The sequence below is a fragment of the Somniosus microcephalus genome, chromosome 26 (assembly GCF_052327205.1).
Source record: "Somniosus microcephalus isolate GS21.2 chromosome 26, FLI_Smic_1.0, whole genome shotgun sequence".
NCBI classification, from domain to species: domain Eukaryota; kingdom Metazoa; phylum Chordata; class Chondrichthyes; order Squaliformes; family Somniosidae; genus Somniosus; species Somniosus microcephalus.
This window is the reverse complement of record NC_141012.1, coordinates 48,738,408-48,754,166: the sequence shown is the minus strand read 5'-3', so window position 1 is coordinate 48,754,166 and position 15,759 is coordinate 48,738,408.

Genomic DNA, 15,759 nt, shown 5'->3' with positions numbered 1-15,759 from the left:
AATAGTGGGTGAGGTATCATAGGACTGCGGAAACTGTTCCTCGGCAGCAGCTAACGCCTTCAGGAGGGAAGAGGAGAAACATTTTGGAAAGAATGATACAAAATAGGCAGTGAGTTGGAGCGAGGGTGTGCGTCACAGATGATAAGTATCATGATAAGCACAACAGTCATAAGTGTATTAAGATCGTTATCAGGATTGAGATATTTATCAAATCTCAAAGTTAAATGTGACACGTACTATATTCAAGATCTGAATGTTTTCAACAGATTAATATTAATTTTAAGGAGCAATTTTAAATAGTTTATTAGTCCTAGAAAATCAGTCGAAGAGACTTTGAGATTCTACCTGGTACTCGTGTGTGGAAACCAGATACAATGAAGCATTTTTTTGTCTAAGATTCAGAATAGTATGGGCCTCTTTAATCTTGTCACAGTATATAGCAGATAAAAAAACAGCTTCACTCACAGAAATCATACCCAAACTGCAACATGATACAATTGGTGCAGATGTTGTTTATCTGTGCCCGATATCTAAGGGAGGAGCCAAGTCATTCGATTCAAATACGAACATATCGTTCAAATATCTGTTTGACTTGCAGTTTTTTTGAAAAATTGACAGTTATTTAAAATCTTCTTGGTCTGGCCCAATTTTTTTGAATGTACTTATCAACCTATCTCATTAGGATTGGGGAGTCTGTCTGAAGCCTTTGAAGAGCGACAGGCAGGCCAGATCGTTCCATAGATGACGAGGAAAGGCAAAGAATATTATGTAAAAACATGTATCATAGCTCAGCACCGCAGTTGCAAACTATTTATTACCTTCTATTATTCAGGGTGCTGGCTAAGCGTAACAACCAGAGGACTCGACTAATAATCCAGAGAACACGAGTTTAAATCCTGCTGTGGCAGTTTGTGTAGTGTATGTACCTTTAAGAGCCCCTGTGTACTGTAATACCGGTAGTGACCACTCGGGTATATAAGCCTGTATAGTGACTTGTATCTTTTAGTTCACCTCCAGACTTTGTTCAGTAAACACCTGTTAAACCAACTCCTGCATTCCGTGTCTCCATTAATACACGGATACAACAGTGGCGATGAATTGGAAACGGACTTACCTGCAATTCGGCAGCACCTCAAGGACATCGATTCCTCAGACGAAGTCGAAGAAAAAAAAACTGTGGTTTCACCAGCTAGCCGGGCTGGTGGCAGGTACTGCACTAATCCTTCCTGGGCGGCGGGCTGGGGCTCGATCGGGTGGCTCTGCAGCGGGGCCGAGCAGCGAGTCGGAAGGCGGAGGCAAACAGAGACGGAGGGTGGAGCACTCGGAAGACGGCCGGCGCTGCAAAGCAGGTCGACGTTCGGACCAAGCAGAGGGAGGGAAAAATCCCAGAGAGTCCGGCGGGAACGAGTCTCCAACTATTAAAAATATCTGTGTAAATAAAAACCGCGGAGAAAAGCATTGTCAGCAGCGGCAGCAGTGGGAAAGCGCGGGAGGCGCCATTTTTTCTCGGCAGGGAAGAAAGGAAAGCATGGGAGGCGCCATTTTTGATTTTCAGGATGCCTAAAACTGGCAATATTACTGCTTTCGATAGTAATATAGAGGATTGGACCACATATGTGGAAAGAGTGGAGGTATATTGCACAGCGAATGAAGTAGAGGATGATAAAAAGGCATCGGTACTTCTAAATCTGATGGGCGCAAGGACATACGGGCTGTTACGAAACTTAATCACTCCAGCCAAACCAATGGACAAGAATTTTAAGGAGATTGTTGATACCCTACAGGAGCACTTAAACCCAACACCGCTGCTGATAGCGGAACGATTCAAATTCTTCAGGAGGAATCAGCACAAGAATGAAAGTAACGCTGATTACCTCACCGAATTAAGAAAGCTGTCAAAGCACTGCCAATTCGGGGCAGGACTGGCAGATTCTCTACGAGACAAATTCGTCTGCGTTCTCCTAAGTGAAGGAACACAGAAAAGGCTACTTTCTGAGAAAGATTTGACACTGGACAAGGCTTTCAGTGTGGCTGTATCATACGAAGCAGCAGCAAGAGGAGCTGCAGAGATACAGCAAAAGCCACAGGACTTCGGCACCCATGAAATGACACAGGGTTTCGAGAGATGTTATCGCTGCGGCAGATCCACCCATGACCAGAGGGACTGCTGGTTCAAGGACAAAGCATGCAGGCAATGCGGAAAGATGGGACACATTGCACGTGTATGCCGATCTGGAAACAAAAAATCCACTGACAGAAAAAAAATCAATAAGGAAAAGTACAGAAAGGTACAAATGATGACGGACAGTAGCTCCGAAGACCAGAAGAGCGATAGCAACTCCGGAAACAAGAGACTAAGCTGTCTCAAATTACATAATTTAATTGCCAAAGAAGATTACCAGACCATTTGGGTTACCCTCACGATAGCAGGGTCCCCAGTTAAAATGGAGCTAGATACAGGATCAGCTCTGACCGTCATAAGTCGATGGGATTATGAGCGGCTATTTCCGCATATACCTTTGAAAGACACATCCATTATCTTGAAGACATATACGGGGCAGAAAGTATACCCCAGAGGGAAAATAAGGGTGCCTGTTGTATACAACGGCAAGGAAATACAGAAGTTGTATTTATACGTTCTGCAAGATGATGGTCCACCGCTGTTGGGACGTGAATGGATCAGGAAGATACATTTAGACTGGCACTCCATTCAGGCACTGACGGTGACCAGTAAGAAAAAAAATGATGATGACGTCATACCTGAACGATTAAAAGACATCTTGGCCAACGCCAAAGAAGTGTTTCAACAGGAACTAGGAACCTTGAAAGGCGTCACCGCCTCAATAAAAGTGGAAGATGCGGCAATTCCCAAGTTTTTAAGGCAAGGCCAGTGCCATACGCAATTCGTCCAGCAGTCGAGGCAGAGCTGGAGAATTTGGAAAAGGCAGGCATGTTATCCAAGGTAGATTGGAGCGAGTGGGCAACACCCATCGTCCCAGTCATGAAGAAAACGTTGAATAATGATAAATCTGAAGAACAGGAGAAAATGACAACGAGCACCTTGCCAATTTGGAGCAGGTACTCACTAGACTGAGAGAACGGGGCCTACGAGCAAATCGCCCCAAGTGTGAATTTTTTCAGAAACAAGTATCATATTGTGGCCATATAATTAACGAAGAAGGGTTGCATAAGTCACCTGAAAAAATTGAAGCGGTCATAAAAGCACCAGCACCTGAAAATGTCTCACAATTAAGGTCGTTCCTGGGATTGATAAATTACTATCATAAATTTTTACCGAACTTGCCAACTGTTCTGCACCCTCTTAACGCACTGCTACAAACGGGAGTAATTTGGAAATGGAGCGAAGACTGTAAACGTGCCTTCCATAAATGCAAAGGCTTGATCACGTCCAAGGAAGTGTTGGCTCATTACAACCCATCACTGCCAATCAGACTGGCGTGCGATGCATCCCCTTACGGCGTAGGAGCGGTATTATCGCATAGATTCCCTGATGGCTCGGAGCGGCCGATAGCTTTTGCGTCACGCTCATTGAACTCAGCTGAGCGTAACTACGCCCAGATCGACAGGGAAGCACTCAGCCTGGTATGGGGTGTGAAGAATTTCAACCATTACCTACACGGACAAAAATTTACCTTGTTTGTTAAGTATGTGTATTGTATTGAACAATTAACACAAAGACTTAAACGTATAACTCAAACAGGTCTTTACTGGTTGGAGGTAGGGACTATACGTAGGTCTTTACTTCATGCCCACAGGCGGGAACTGAGGGGAGATCAGTACCCACAGTACTATTTATACCCCTATGGCCAGGAGTGGTACTGCGTATCACTACGCCCAACAAGTAGTGCAGTCCTGTCCATAGGTTCAAAGTAGCACACATATTACATACACAACATTGTTGACTGACCATCAACCCCTCGTCTCCATATTCAACCCTAAAGAGGGCGTTCCCATTATGACAGCGCAAAGGCTACAGAGGTGGTCCCTTTTCCTAGGGTCACACCAATATGACATAGAATACAAAGGATCAAAACAGCATGGGAATGCTGACGGTTTATCGCGCCTACCGTTGCCAATGGTAGAAGAGGCACCTACAGTGGACCCAGTGGAGATGTACCACTCAACCATAGTGGAATGTCTACCAGTAACAAATTCTACCATTGAAAAGGAAACGAGAAATGACCCAACTCTCTCACGAGTCTACGATTTAACCGTGAAGGGATGGCCAGCACATGGCGAACCACTGTTGCCAGCATTCTCGCAAAGAAGAGAACAGCTGTCAGTGTGCCGAGGAACCTTGATGTGTGGATCCAGAGTGGTGATTCCACCCAAACTCCAGGATAAAGTGCTAAAGGAGCTTCACGAGGGGCATCTGGGTGGAGTGAAAATGAAGAACCTAGCCAGAGCGTTTGTGTGGTGGCCAGGTATCGATGGAGACATCGAAGAAATGACCAAGAGCTGTCTAGGATGCCAGAAGGTCCAAAACGCCCCACCACAAGCCCCTCTACATCCATGGGAGTGGCTCTCATCTCCATGGCAAAGGGTACATATCGACTTTGCTGGTCCATTTATGGACTCAATGTTCTTAATCGCAGTTGATGCACACTCCAAGTGGCTGGAGGTAATAAAGATGTCCTCCACCACCACGGAAAAAACCATCACAGTATTAAGGACCATATTTGCCAGGAATGGGCTGCCTGAACAGATCTGTTCTGATAATGGACCGCAATTTGTGTCCGAAGAATTCAGGAAGTTCTTAAAAAACAATGGGGTTAAGCACTACACGTCCGCCCCATACCATCCCGCCACCAATGGATTAGCTGAAAGGTTTGTCCAGACCTTCAAGAAGGCCATAAAGGCCATGGGTAATGAAGACATAAATCTACAACATAAGGTAGATAACTTCTTGTTTGCGTACAGGAATGCAACACATGTGGTTACAAACCAAACTCCCGCCATGATGTTTTTCAATCGAAGACTAAGATGCCGGCTGGATTTGATCAAGCCAAACATCAGAAGGGACGTAGAGAACCGGCAATTTCAAGGCATGAATGAAAGGCCAACTAGAACCTTCCAGATAGGTCAACAAGTTTTGGCCCGGGACTACCGTACCGAGAAATGGCAGCCTGGAACTATTTGCACACGACTAGGACCTCTGATGTATACCGTGGACATTGGAGAAAGCATAATAAGGCGCCATGCTGACCAGATCATAGAGTTATCCGAAAAGGGACAACCTACACCACAACTCTATACGCCTAATGATGAAGCAGAGATACCCATAGTATCTACCTCCGATCCGGTGATACTGGAACCAGATGAACCCGACACTGGCATTCAAGCCGAATCGACCTTGCCAAAAGAACCTACTACACCACCGAGGCGTTATCCGGACCGAGTCAGGAAGTCTCCAGAGAGACTGACTTATAATTGATTAACTGCAGCAAATGTGTAGATTATTGTTCTTGTAAATATGTTAATTAATGATTACTTAAAATGTTATGTACTATTTATCTAAAAGGGGAGGAATTGTAGTGTATGTACCTTTAAGAGCCCCTGTTTACTGTAATACCGGTAGTGACCACTCGGGTATATAAGCCTGTATAGTGTCTTGTATCTTTTAGTTCACCTCCAGACATTGTTCAGTAAACACCTGTTAAACCAACTCCTGCATTCCGTGTCTCCATTAATACACGGATACAACAGTTTGTGAAATCAAATTCCGTTTTAAAAATCTGGAAATAAAAAGCTTTTTTCAGTAAAAGTGACCATGAAGCTGTTGGATCATCGTGAAAACCCAACTGGTTCACCTATGTCCTTTAGTGAAAGAAATATTCCGTCCTTACCTGGTCTGGCCGATATGCGACTCCAGTCCCATATCAATGTGGTTAACTCATACCTGCCCTCTGATGTTGCCTAGCAAGCCATTGAGTTAAATCATAAGAACATAAGAAGTAGGAGCAGGAGTAGGCCATACGGCCCCTCGGGCCTGCTCCGCCATTCAATAGGATCATGGCTGATCCGAACCTAGACTCACGTCCACTTCCCTGCCCTCTCCCCATAACCCCTTATTCCCTTATCAGCTAGGAAATTGTCTATCTCCGTTTTAAATTTATTTAATGTCGCAGCTTCCACAGCTCTCTGGGGTAGTAAATTCCATAGTTTTACTACCCTCTGAGTGAATAAGTTTCTCCTCATCTCAGTTTTGAAAGGGCAGCCCCTTATTCTAAGATTATGCCCCCTAGTTCTAGTCTCACCCATCAGTGGAAACATCCTCACCGCATCCACCCGATCAAGCCCCCTCACGATCTTATATGTTTCGATAAGATCGCCTCTCATTCTTCTCAATTCCAATGAGTAGAGGCCCAACCTACTCAACCTTTCCTCATCTTCGGAATCAACCGAGTGAACCTTCTCTGAACTGCCTCGAGAGCAAGTATATCTTTTCTTAAACGTGGAAACCAAAACTGTACGCAGTATTCCAGGTGTGGCCTCACCAGTACCCTGTATAACTGCAGCAAGACTTCTCTGCTTTTATACTCCATCCCCCTTGCAATAAAAGCCAAGATTCCATTGGCCTTCCTGATCACCTGCTGTACCTGCATACTAACCTTCTGTGTTTCATGCACCAGGACCGCCAGATCCCTTTGTACTGTAACGCTTTGCAGTTTCTCTCCATTTAGATAATAACTTGCTCTTTGATTTTTTCTGCCAAAGTGCATAACCTAACACTTTCCAACATTATATTCCATCTGCCAAATTTTTGCCCACTCACCCAGCCTGTTTATGTCGTTTTGCAGGTTTTTTATGTCCTCCTCACTCACTGCTTTCCCACCTATCTTTGTATCATCGGCAAACTTGGATATGTTGCACTCGGTCCCTTCCTCCAAATCGTTAATATAGATTGTAAAGAGTTGGGGTCCCAGCACCGACCCCTGCGGAACACCACTAGTTACTGATTGCCAACCCGAGAATGAACCATTTATCCCAACTCTCTGTTTTCTGTTAGATAGCCAATCTTCCACCCATGCCAGTATATTGCCCCCAATCCCGTGATTTTTTATCTTGTGCAGTAATCTTTTGTGTGGCACCTTGTCAAATGCCTTTTGGAAGTCCAAATACACCACATCCACTGGTTCCCCTTTATCCACCCTGTTTGTTACGTCCTCAAAGAATTCGAGCAAATTTGTCAAACATGACTTCCCCTTCGTAAAACCATGCTGACTCTGTCTGATTAAATTTTGCTTATCCAAATGTCCTGTTACTGCTTCCTTAATAATGGACTCCAACATTTTACCAACCACAGATGTTAGGCTAACTGGTCTATAGTTTCCAGCCTTTTGTCTGCCTCCCTTTTTAAATAAGGGTGTTACATTAGCAGTTTTCCAATCTGCTGGGCCCTTTCCTGAATCCAGGGAGTTTTGGAAAATTACCACCAATGCATCCACAATCCCTACCGCTACTTCTCTCAAGACCCTAGGATGTAAGCCATCAGGTCCAGGGGATTTATCCGCCTTTAGTCCCATTATTTTACCGAGTACCACCTCCTTAGTGATTTTAATCGTGTTTAGCTCCTCCACCCCTATAGCCCCCTGTTTGTCCAGTGTTGGGATATTTTTAGTGTCCTCTACTGTAAAGACTGATACAAAATATTTGTTCAGCGTTTCTGCCATCTCCATGTTCCCCACCACTAATTTCCCGGTCTCGCCCTCTAAGGGACCAACATTCACTTTAGCCACCCTTTTTCTTTTTATATAACTGTAGAAACTCTTGCTATCTGTTTTTATATTTTTTGCTAGTTTACTTTCATAATCTATATTCCCTTTCTTAATTAATCTTTTAGTTATTCTTTGCTGGCTTTTAAATGCTTCCCAATCTTCTATCCTCCCACTAGATTTGGCGACTTTATATGCCCTTGTTTTCAGTCGGATACTATCTTTTATTACTTTACTTAGCCACGGATGGCTGTCTTTACTTTTACGCCCCTTTTTCCTCACTGGAATATATTTATCTTGAAAGTTGTGAAATATCTCCTTGAATGTACACCACTGCTCATGTACCGATAGCAAAATACTGCAGATGCTGGAAATCCGAAATAACAACAGAAAATGCTGGAAAAACTCAGCAGGCCAGGCAACATCCGTGGAGAGAAATTAGAGTGACGTTTCGAGTCTAACCCTTTATCAAACTGGAAAGGAAATAAAATAGATCGAAGGCAGGGCTGCGATAGAACAAAAGAAGCAAAAGAAGTAAAAGAGACATTAAGAGGTATTCAAAACCAGACGAGATGGTAATAGGACAGTGGAGACAAAAGATGGCAAGATTAGGTGTGAAGTGTACTGGCAGGATGAGAGACAGCTGCCGTGTGGGAGAGAGAAAAAAAAGGAAAGGGGGGGGAAGGGAAGATCCAAAACAAAGGGGTGGAAACAAAATATAAGTATAAATGTAATAGGGGCCGAGGTTATGATCTGAAATTGTTGAACTCGATATTGAGTCCGGAAGGCTGCAAAGTGCCTAATCGGAAGATGAGGTGCTGTTCCTCGAGTTTATGTTGAGCTTCCGTGGAGCAATACAAGAGGCCAAGGACGGTGAGGTCCGAGTGGGAATGGAGCGGTGAATTAAAATGACAGGCAACCGGAAGCTCGGGGTCACCCTTATGGACTGAATGGAGGTGTTCCACAAAGCGGTCACCCAATCTGTGTTTGGTCTCCCCAATGTAGAGGAGACCGCATCGTGAGCAGCGAATACAGTACCATCTTACACTTTAATCTATTTTCCCAGTCCACTTTAGTCAACTCTGCTCTCATACCTTCATAGTCTACTTTATTTAAGCTTAGTACGCTGGTTTGAGATCCAACTCTCTCACCCTCCAACTGAATTTGGAATTCAACCATGTTATGGTCACTCATTCCAAGGGGATCCTTTACTAGGACATTTTTTATTAATCCTGTCTCATTACACAGGACCAGATCTAAGATTGCCTGTCCCCTGGTTGGGTCAGTTACATACTGCTCAAGGAACCCGTCCCTAATGCACTCTATGAACTCTTCCTCAAGGCTGCCCTGCCCAATTTGATTTGTCCAGTCAATATGAAAGTTAAAATCCCGCATGATTATAGCTGTTCCCTTATTACAAGCCCCAACTATTTCCTGATTTATACTCCGACCAACAGAGTTGCAACTGTTAGGAGGCCTATAGATTATGCCCACTAGTGACTTTTTCCCCTTATTATTCCTTATCTCCACCAAAACTGTTTCACTATCCTGATCCTTTGACCCAATATCATTTCTCACTATTGCAGTGATTCCATCCTTTATTAACATAGCCACCCCACCTCCCTTTCCTTCCTGTTTGTCCTTCCTAATTGTCAAATATGTTTAGTTCCCAGTCATGGTCACCTCGCAGCCATGTTTTTGTAATGGCCACCAGATCATACTCATGTGTAGTTATTTGTGCCGTCAACTCATCTATTTTGTTATGAATGCTGCGTGCATTCAGCTAAAGAACTTTTAAATATGTTTTGTGACAATTTATTCCTGCTTTTACCCCCTTTACTACTCCACCTTTATCTTTATACATTCTGTCCCTTCCTGACACGCTCCGGTTTTTAATTCTGCCACTGCTACCTTGCTCTATTGCCTTCACAGAAATCACAGAAACCCCACAGTGCAGATAGAGGCCATTTCGGCCCATCGAGCCTGCACCGACACATATCCCACCCGATCCCCGTAACCCCTACACCAACACATATCCCACCCTATCCCCGTAACCCCACGTATTTAATCCTCCTAACACTAAGGGTCAATTTATCATAGCCAATCAACCTAACCCGCACATCTTTGGACTGTGGGAGGAAACCGGATCACCCGGAGGAAACCCACGCAAACACGGGGAGAATGTGCAAACGCCACCCAGACAGTCACCCGAGGCCGGATTCGAACCCGGGTCCCTGGTGCTGTGAGGCAACAGTGCTAACCACTATGCCTCCGCTGCCATTTTTATTTTTCGCTCTCTTGAAACCTCCCCCCCACTAATTATTTTAAAGCCCTTCCCACGGCCCTAGTTATTCGATTCGCCAGGATTCTAGTCCCAGCACTGGTCAAGTGAAGTCCGTCCCAACGGAACAGCTCTCTCCCGTCCCAGTACTGGTGCCAGTGTCCCAAGAAGCAAAACCCATTTCTCACACACCAGTCTTTGAGCCACGCATTTAACTCTCTGATTTTATTTACCCTAATCAAACTGCTACTTCAAGAAGGCTCACTGCCACTGCCTCAGGGCACCTAAGGGATGGGCATTAAAGGCCAGCTTGCCAGTGATGCCAACATCCTGAGTTTGAATGAAGAAAAAGCGAACCACCCTATCAAACCCCTTTATAATCATAATAAAGACTTCTGTCAGCTTGCCTCTTAATTTTCTCTTTTCCAGAGTAAGAAAGAGCCCCAGCCTGCTCAACGTTTCCTGATGGTAACATCTTTTTACATCTTTTCTGCACTTTCGACCAGTGCTTCAATGTCGTATGCTGATTGGTCGGAACAGCCAACTGTAGTGGGTTCCATCTGTTCACAGAATTGCTAAATATGGATGAAGGGTTAAGCCCACCTCGTGTAGTGCCGGACCTTACCAAGGTTGAAAAGAGTAAAACAGAAACTGAGATAAATGAGGAATTAGCAGTTAGATGATCCATAAAACCAATCTTGGGTTTTAAAAGCCTGTAGGTTGTAAGAGGAAGGGCAGACTGAGAAAGGGGAGGAGTTGCACAGTTGGGAGATTCTGGGAAAGAATGAGTTAGGGTGCAAGATACTGTGAATTTGGGCAGACAATTCCTGCCAGCTCATTTACATTAAACTGATATAAAAACAGAAAATGCTGGCAATACTCAGCAGGTCAGGCAGCATCTGTGGAGAGAGAAACAGAGTTAATGGCTGGAATCTTTACCGTGGAGTTGGGTCAGGTGCGTGCGGGTCGCCATCCTGAAGATTTCAACAGCGCGTTCTGCACCTCGAGTCAGTTGAAAGACTCATGCACATTTCCCACCTCAATTAAATGGAGCGGGTCTGCTGATGTCACCAATGACTCATTTTCAGCGTGGAGAGTTAAAGCAGCCTTGCACACATCCCAGTTGAAGGTTGCTGTAGGAGAGTTAAAGGTGTTTGTGAGAGTAGAAATTGTTGCATATCACTGGGCTTTGTGTGGGTCCTGGAGTCACTGGGCTTTGTGTGGGTCATGGAGTCACTGGGATTTGTGTGGGTCATGGAGTCACTGGGATTTGTGTGGGTCATGGAGTCACTGGGATTTGTGTGGGTCATGGAGTCACTGGGATTTGTGTGGGTCCTGGAGTCACTGGGATTTGTGTGGGTCCTGGAGTCACTGGGATTTGTGTGGGTCATGGAGTCACTGGGATTTGTGTGGGTCATGGAGTCACTGGGATTTGTGTGGGTCATGGAGTCACTGGGATTTGTGTGGGTCATGGAGTCACTGGGATTTGTGTGGGTCATGGAGTCACTGGGATTTGTGTGGGTCATGGAGTCACTGGGATTTGTGTGGGTCATGGAGTCACTGGGATTTGTGTGGGTCATGGAGTCACGCAAACAGAAGGCTGCATCAAGATTCCCTGATGCCTCCCTGGAAGTGCTGGTCCAGGGAGTCAGAGCACACGGGGAGGTCTTCTTCCCTGCGGATGGGCGCAAAAAACCAGCCAGAGACACCAAGATGGCATGGCTGCAGATCGCAGAGGCGGTCAGCAGCAGGGGTGTTGTAAGGCGGTCCTGGATCCAGTGCCGGAAAAGATTTAATGACCTCACGAGGTCAGGAAAAGTGAGTGCAATGCCACACTCACCTACATCCTGATGTGCGTGTCACCCCCAGCCCCATCACTCTGCCTTCCCAAGCCTACTCCTGCACATCACTCCTCACACCAACCTACCTTGCAGCTGCACCCATCCCTCTCTGTCTATGCACCTACTCACATCCCCATCTGACTAACCACCACTGACACTCACCCTCATCCTAATGCAATCATAGCAAGTAACACTGCAGAAGGAGGCCATTTGGCAATATCATGCTACTCCCTAATAGTCACCCTCTTCAAATGTAGCCCATCCATTCCTTACACTCATTCCAGCACTCTCACTCAAAGTTCTCTTCTTTCCCTCCTTATAGGAGAAGAGAGCCCAGAACAACAGGGAGAGGCAGAGACCAGAGGAGGCCCTCCAATATTCACCAACTTGACTCCAGTAGAGGAGGAGGCGCTTGAAATCTCTGGAGTTGCAGAGCTGCTGGCGGTGGGAGATGGAGAGAGGGGGACCTCCCAGCAACCTGGAGACAGAATTAAATCTCATACAACCACATGGCATACAGCAGTCACTCATGGTGACGTGATGTCAGCAGCCAGTGAAATGTCATCATGTGCATAATGGTAACGTTACACATTCTTATCATAAGACTTCTAATTCATCTCTTTACTCTCCCACAGGTCCATCAAGTGCCCCCCCGCCCACTGCCCAGCCGGAGGAGGAAGACGACTCCTCAGAGGAAGCTGCAGTCTCTGAGGGTGTACCGTCACCAGGCCCATGCACACCCAGCACCCGCGCAGATATGCACACCTCGGTGGGTCCTGTGAGAGTGAGAGTAGTGTTGTCACCTGGTGTCTCACAGATCACAAGTGAGCAACTGCAGATGGTGGAGACAGGAACAGCAGTGGAGACTCCTCGCTGGAGGGCACAGGATGCTCCAAGTTCTGCTGAGCTGCATGCAGATGCTGAATCTCGGGGGCCATCGAGAAAGAGGGTGATCTTGGAGGAGCAACAAAAAATGCACAGAGAATGGAGGAGTCCATCTCCAACATGAGCACCACAATCTCGCAGGCGATGGTGACAATGTGCTGTTCAATGGAAAGGGTGGCCACCTGCATGGAGCAGCAAATGCGCCAGTCGAACGAGAACATGCTTGCTGTGGACAACAGATTGCAATCATTGACCTCATCTCGAGGAGGGATAGCAACGTAGACTTGGGCCTTCATCGCCCCACTGATGTGCAGCAGGGTGCCCTCCAGCTCTTTGCTAGCAGGGAAATGCGGCTGGCCCATGAGAGGGATGATGGTGAGAGGGGACATGGAAGTGGGGGCTCTTCTCAATGTGCTTCCACTTCACCCCCATTGCCTCCCCCTCAGTCAGAGCCCCACATGCTGCCTTGGATCCCAATGGCCGAGTCTGACCCTGCATAGTTACAGGAGGAGCAGACTTTGGCGGGGCCCTTACAGGCTCCAAAACCCAGAGGACGTCCACCAAAAGTGTCAAAGCAGTCACAGCAGGGAAGTGAGCAGCCTGTCTCTAACTCCACTGAAGCCACAGGGGTAGCACCTCGTAGAAGCACGCGGAAAAGAAAAAAGACACAACCGTAGATGCACAAGGGTGTGCACATGAGTGTTTGACAATATGTTAATGTTAAGTTTCAGTTACATGTCTGATGCACATAAGTTTATTTCTTTGCACTACTTTCCCATCTTGCCCATTTTTGCCTGCTACCTGAGAAGTGGCTTTGTCACTTGGAGTGAATGGTGAGACATTTCTTAACCTTGACCAATGGGGTTTGGGTGACAGGAATGGCTTGTTCATTGTAGGACTGCTTGGTGGTGTTGTTGGGTGAGAGAAGTTAGTACAGCATCTGAGAGCCATATGGGTGCACTGGTGCAAGTTACATAGAAACATAGACATAGAAACATAGAAGATAGGAGCAGGAGTAGGCCATTCGGCCCTTCGAGCCTGCTCCGCCATTAAACGAGATCATGGTTGATCATCCAAACCCTAGCACCCGGTCCCTACACCGACAGCCATCCCACCCAAGCCCTATCCCTGTAACCCCTTAACCCCACGTATTTAATCCCCCCTAACACTAAGGGTCAATTTTTATCATGGCCAATCAACCTAACCCGCACATCTTTGGACTGTGGGAGGAAACCGGAGCACCCGGAGGAAACCCATGCAAACACGGGGAGAATGTGCAAACTCCACACAGTCACCCGAGGCCGGATTTGAACCCGGGTCCCTGGCGCTGTGAGGCAACAGTGCTAACCACTATGCCACCGTGCTGCCAGTTAAGTAAATCGGGCCATTATGAGGCCATCCCGGGCATTCCGGGTAGCAATGTGCGTCACTGCCAATGCCATCTTCACCTCAGGTTCCTCCTTCTCCTCCTCCTCATGTTCCACCTGTTCCTCCTACGAAGAGGCTGTACACTCTGTGCCTTGCTCCTCCTGCAGCTCCAATCTTCGCTGATGCGCTATATTGTGCAGCGCGCAGCATACGACGATGATTCTGGAGACCCTGGCTGGTGTACGACGATGATTCTGAAGACCCTGGCTGGTGTGTACTGAAGGACTCCTCCAGAACTGTCAAGGCATCTGAAGTGCATCTTCATTATGCCGATTGCTTGCTCTGTTATACATCTGGTGGTCATGTGGCTGTTATTATAGCACTTCTCAGCCTCATTGATTGGCCTTCTCAACAGTGTCATCAACCACGTCTTCAATGGATAGCCCTTGTCTCCAAGCAGCCAGCCAGTAAGTCTGTTTGGAGGTGCGCAGAGCTGAGGGACAGTGGACTGGTGCAGCACGAAAGAGTCATGACAGCTGCCAGGGAATCTGGTGCACACATGCATGATGATCTTTTTATGGTTACAGACGAGCTTCACATTGAGGGAGTGGAAGCCCTTGCGGTTCAGAAACATTCCTGGGTGATGTGGGGGTGCCTTGATAGCTACATGTGTGCAGTTGATGACGCCCTGCACCCGTGGGAAGCCAGCCAGAGTGGCAAAGCCGAGCGCCCGCTCGGTAACACTGGCTTCATCAGTGGCAAAGTTGATATAATTGGCTGACTTGTGAAACATGGCATCGGTGACCTGTGTGATGCATCTGTGGGTGGCCGACTGCGAAATCCTGCAAATGTCTGCTGCAGATCCCTTGAAGGAGCCTGAGGCGAAGAAGTTGAGGGTGGCGGTGACTTTGACAGCCACTGGTAAGGAGTGTCCACCAGGTCCTCTGGGCAGCAGGTCTTGCTCCAGTAAGCTGCAAATGTCTGTGATGACCTGGCATGATAGCCTGAGCCTCCTGAAGCACTGCTGCTCAGTCATGTCCGGGAAGCTCATCCTCTGCCTGTATAACCTGTGTTTGGAGGTAACGCCTCCGGCTCCTCCTCCCCTGTGCTGATCCCCTGCTCTCCTGTGGAGCATCAGGTCATTGAGGAGAAGGCTGCTGTTGTGGTTACTGCTGCTCTTGCTGGTGTGGCTGGTGTCGTTGGTGCTGGGGCTCATCTTGGTCTGATTCTGAGGTCCAAGCTGAGACAGCAGAAGCGGCACCCATGCTGGTCTAATAGAAGGCAGGTAAAGTGGAGTTTAGAGGCACATTCCTTCAATGTAGCAATAATGGCTAGCAATGTGGTGAGAGTGGCTTCCGAGGTTGCAGAAATCATCTACAAATTGCTGAAATCCCTGCAAGAAATGGTGTCAGCCAGAGCCTTTCCCTAAGGCAAGGAAGCAGGTTTAAGGTGAGAGTATTTGTGTTTTTTCCAGCTGTCACTTAATGAACTCGCACAATGGCCACTGAGCTTCCGCCTCCCCTTCACAGGCGAGGTTCCCGAGGTGCGTGAATCCCGTGCGGCGCAACCAGTTAAAGCCCAAACCTGAGGTTAAAAAGGCAGTTAAGAGTCTGTAAACGAGCAGTTAATTACCTCAATGAGGAAGCCC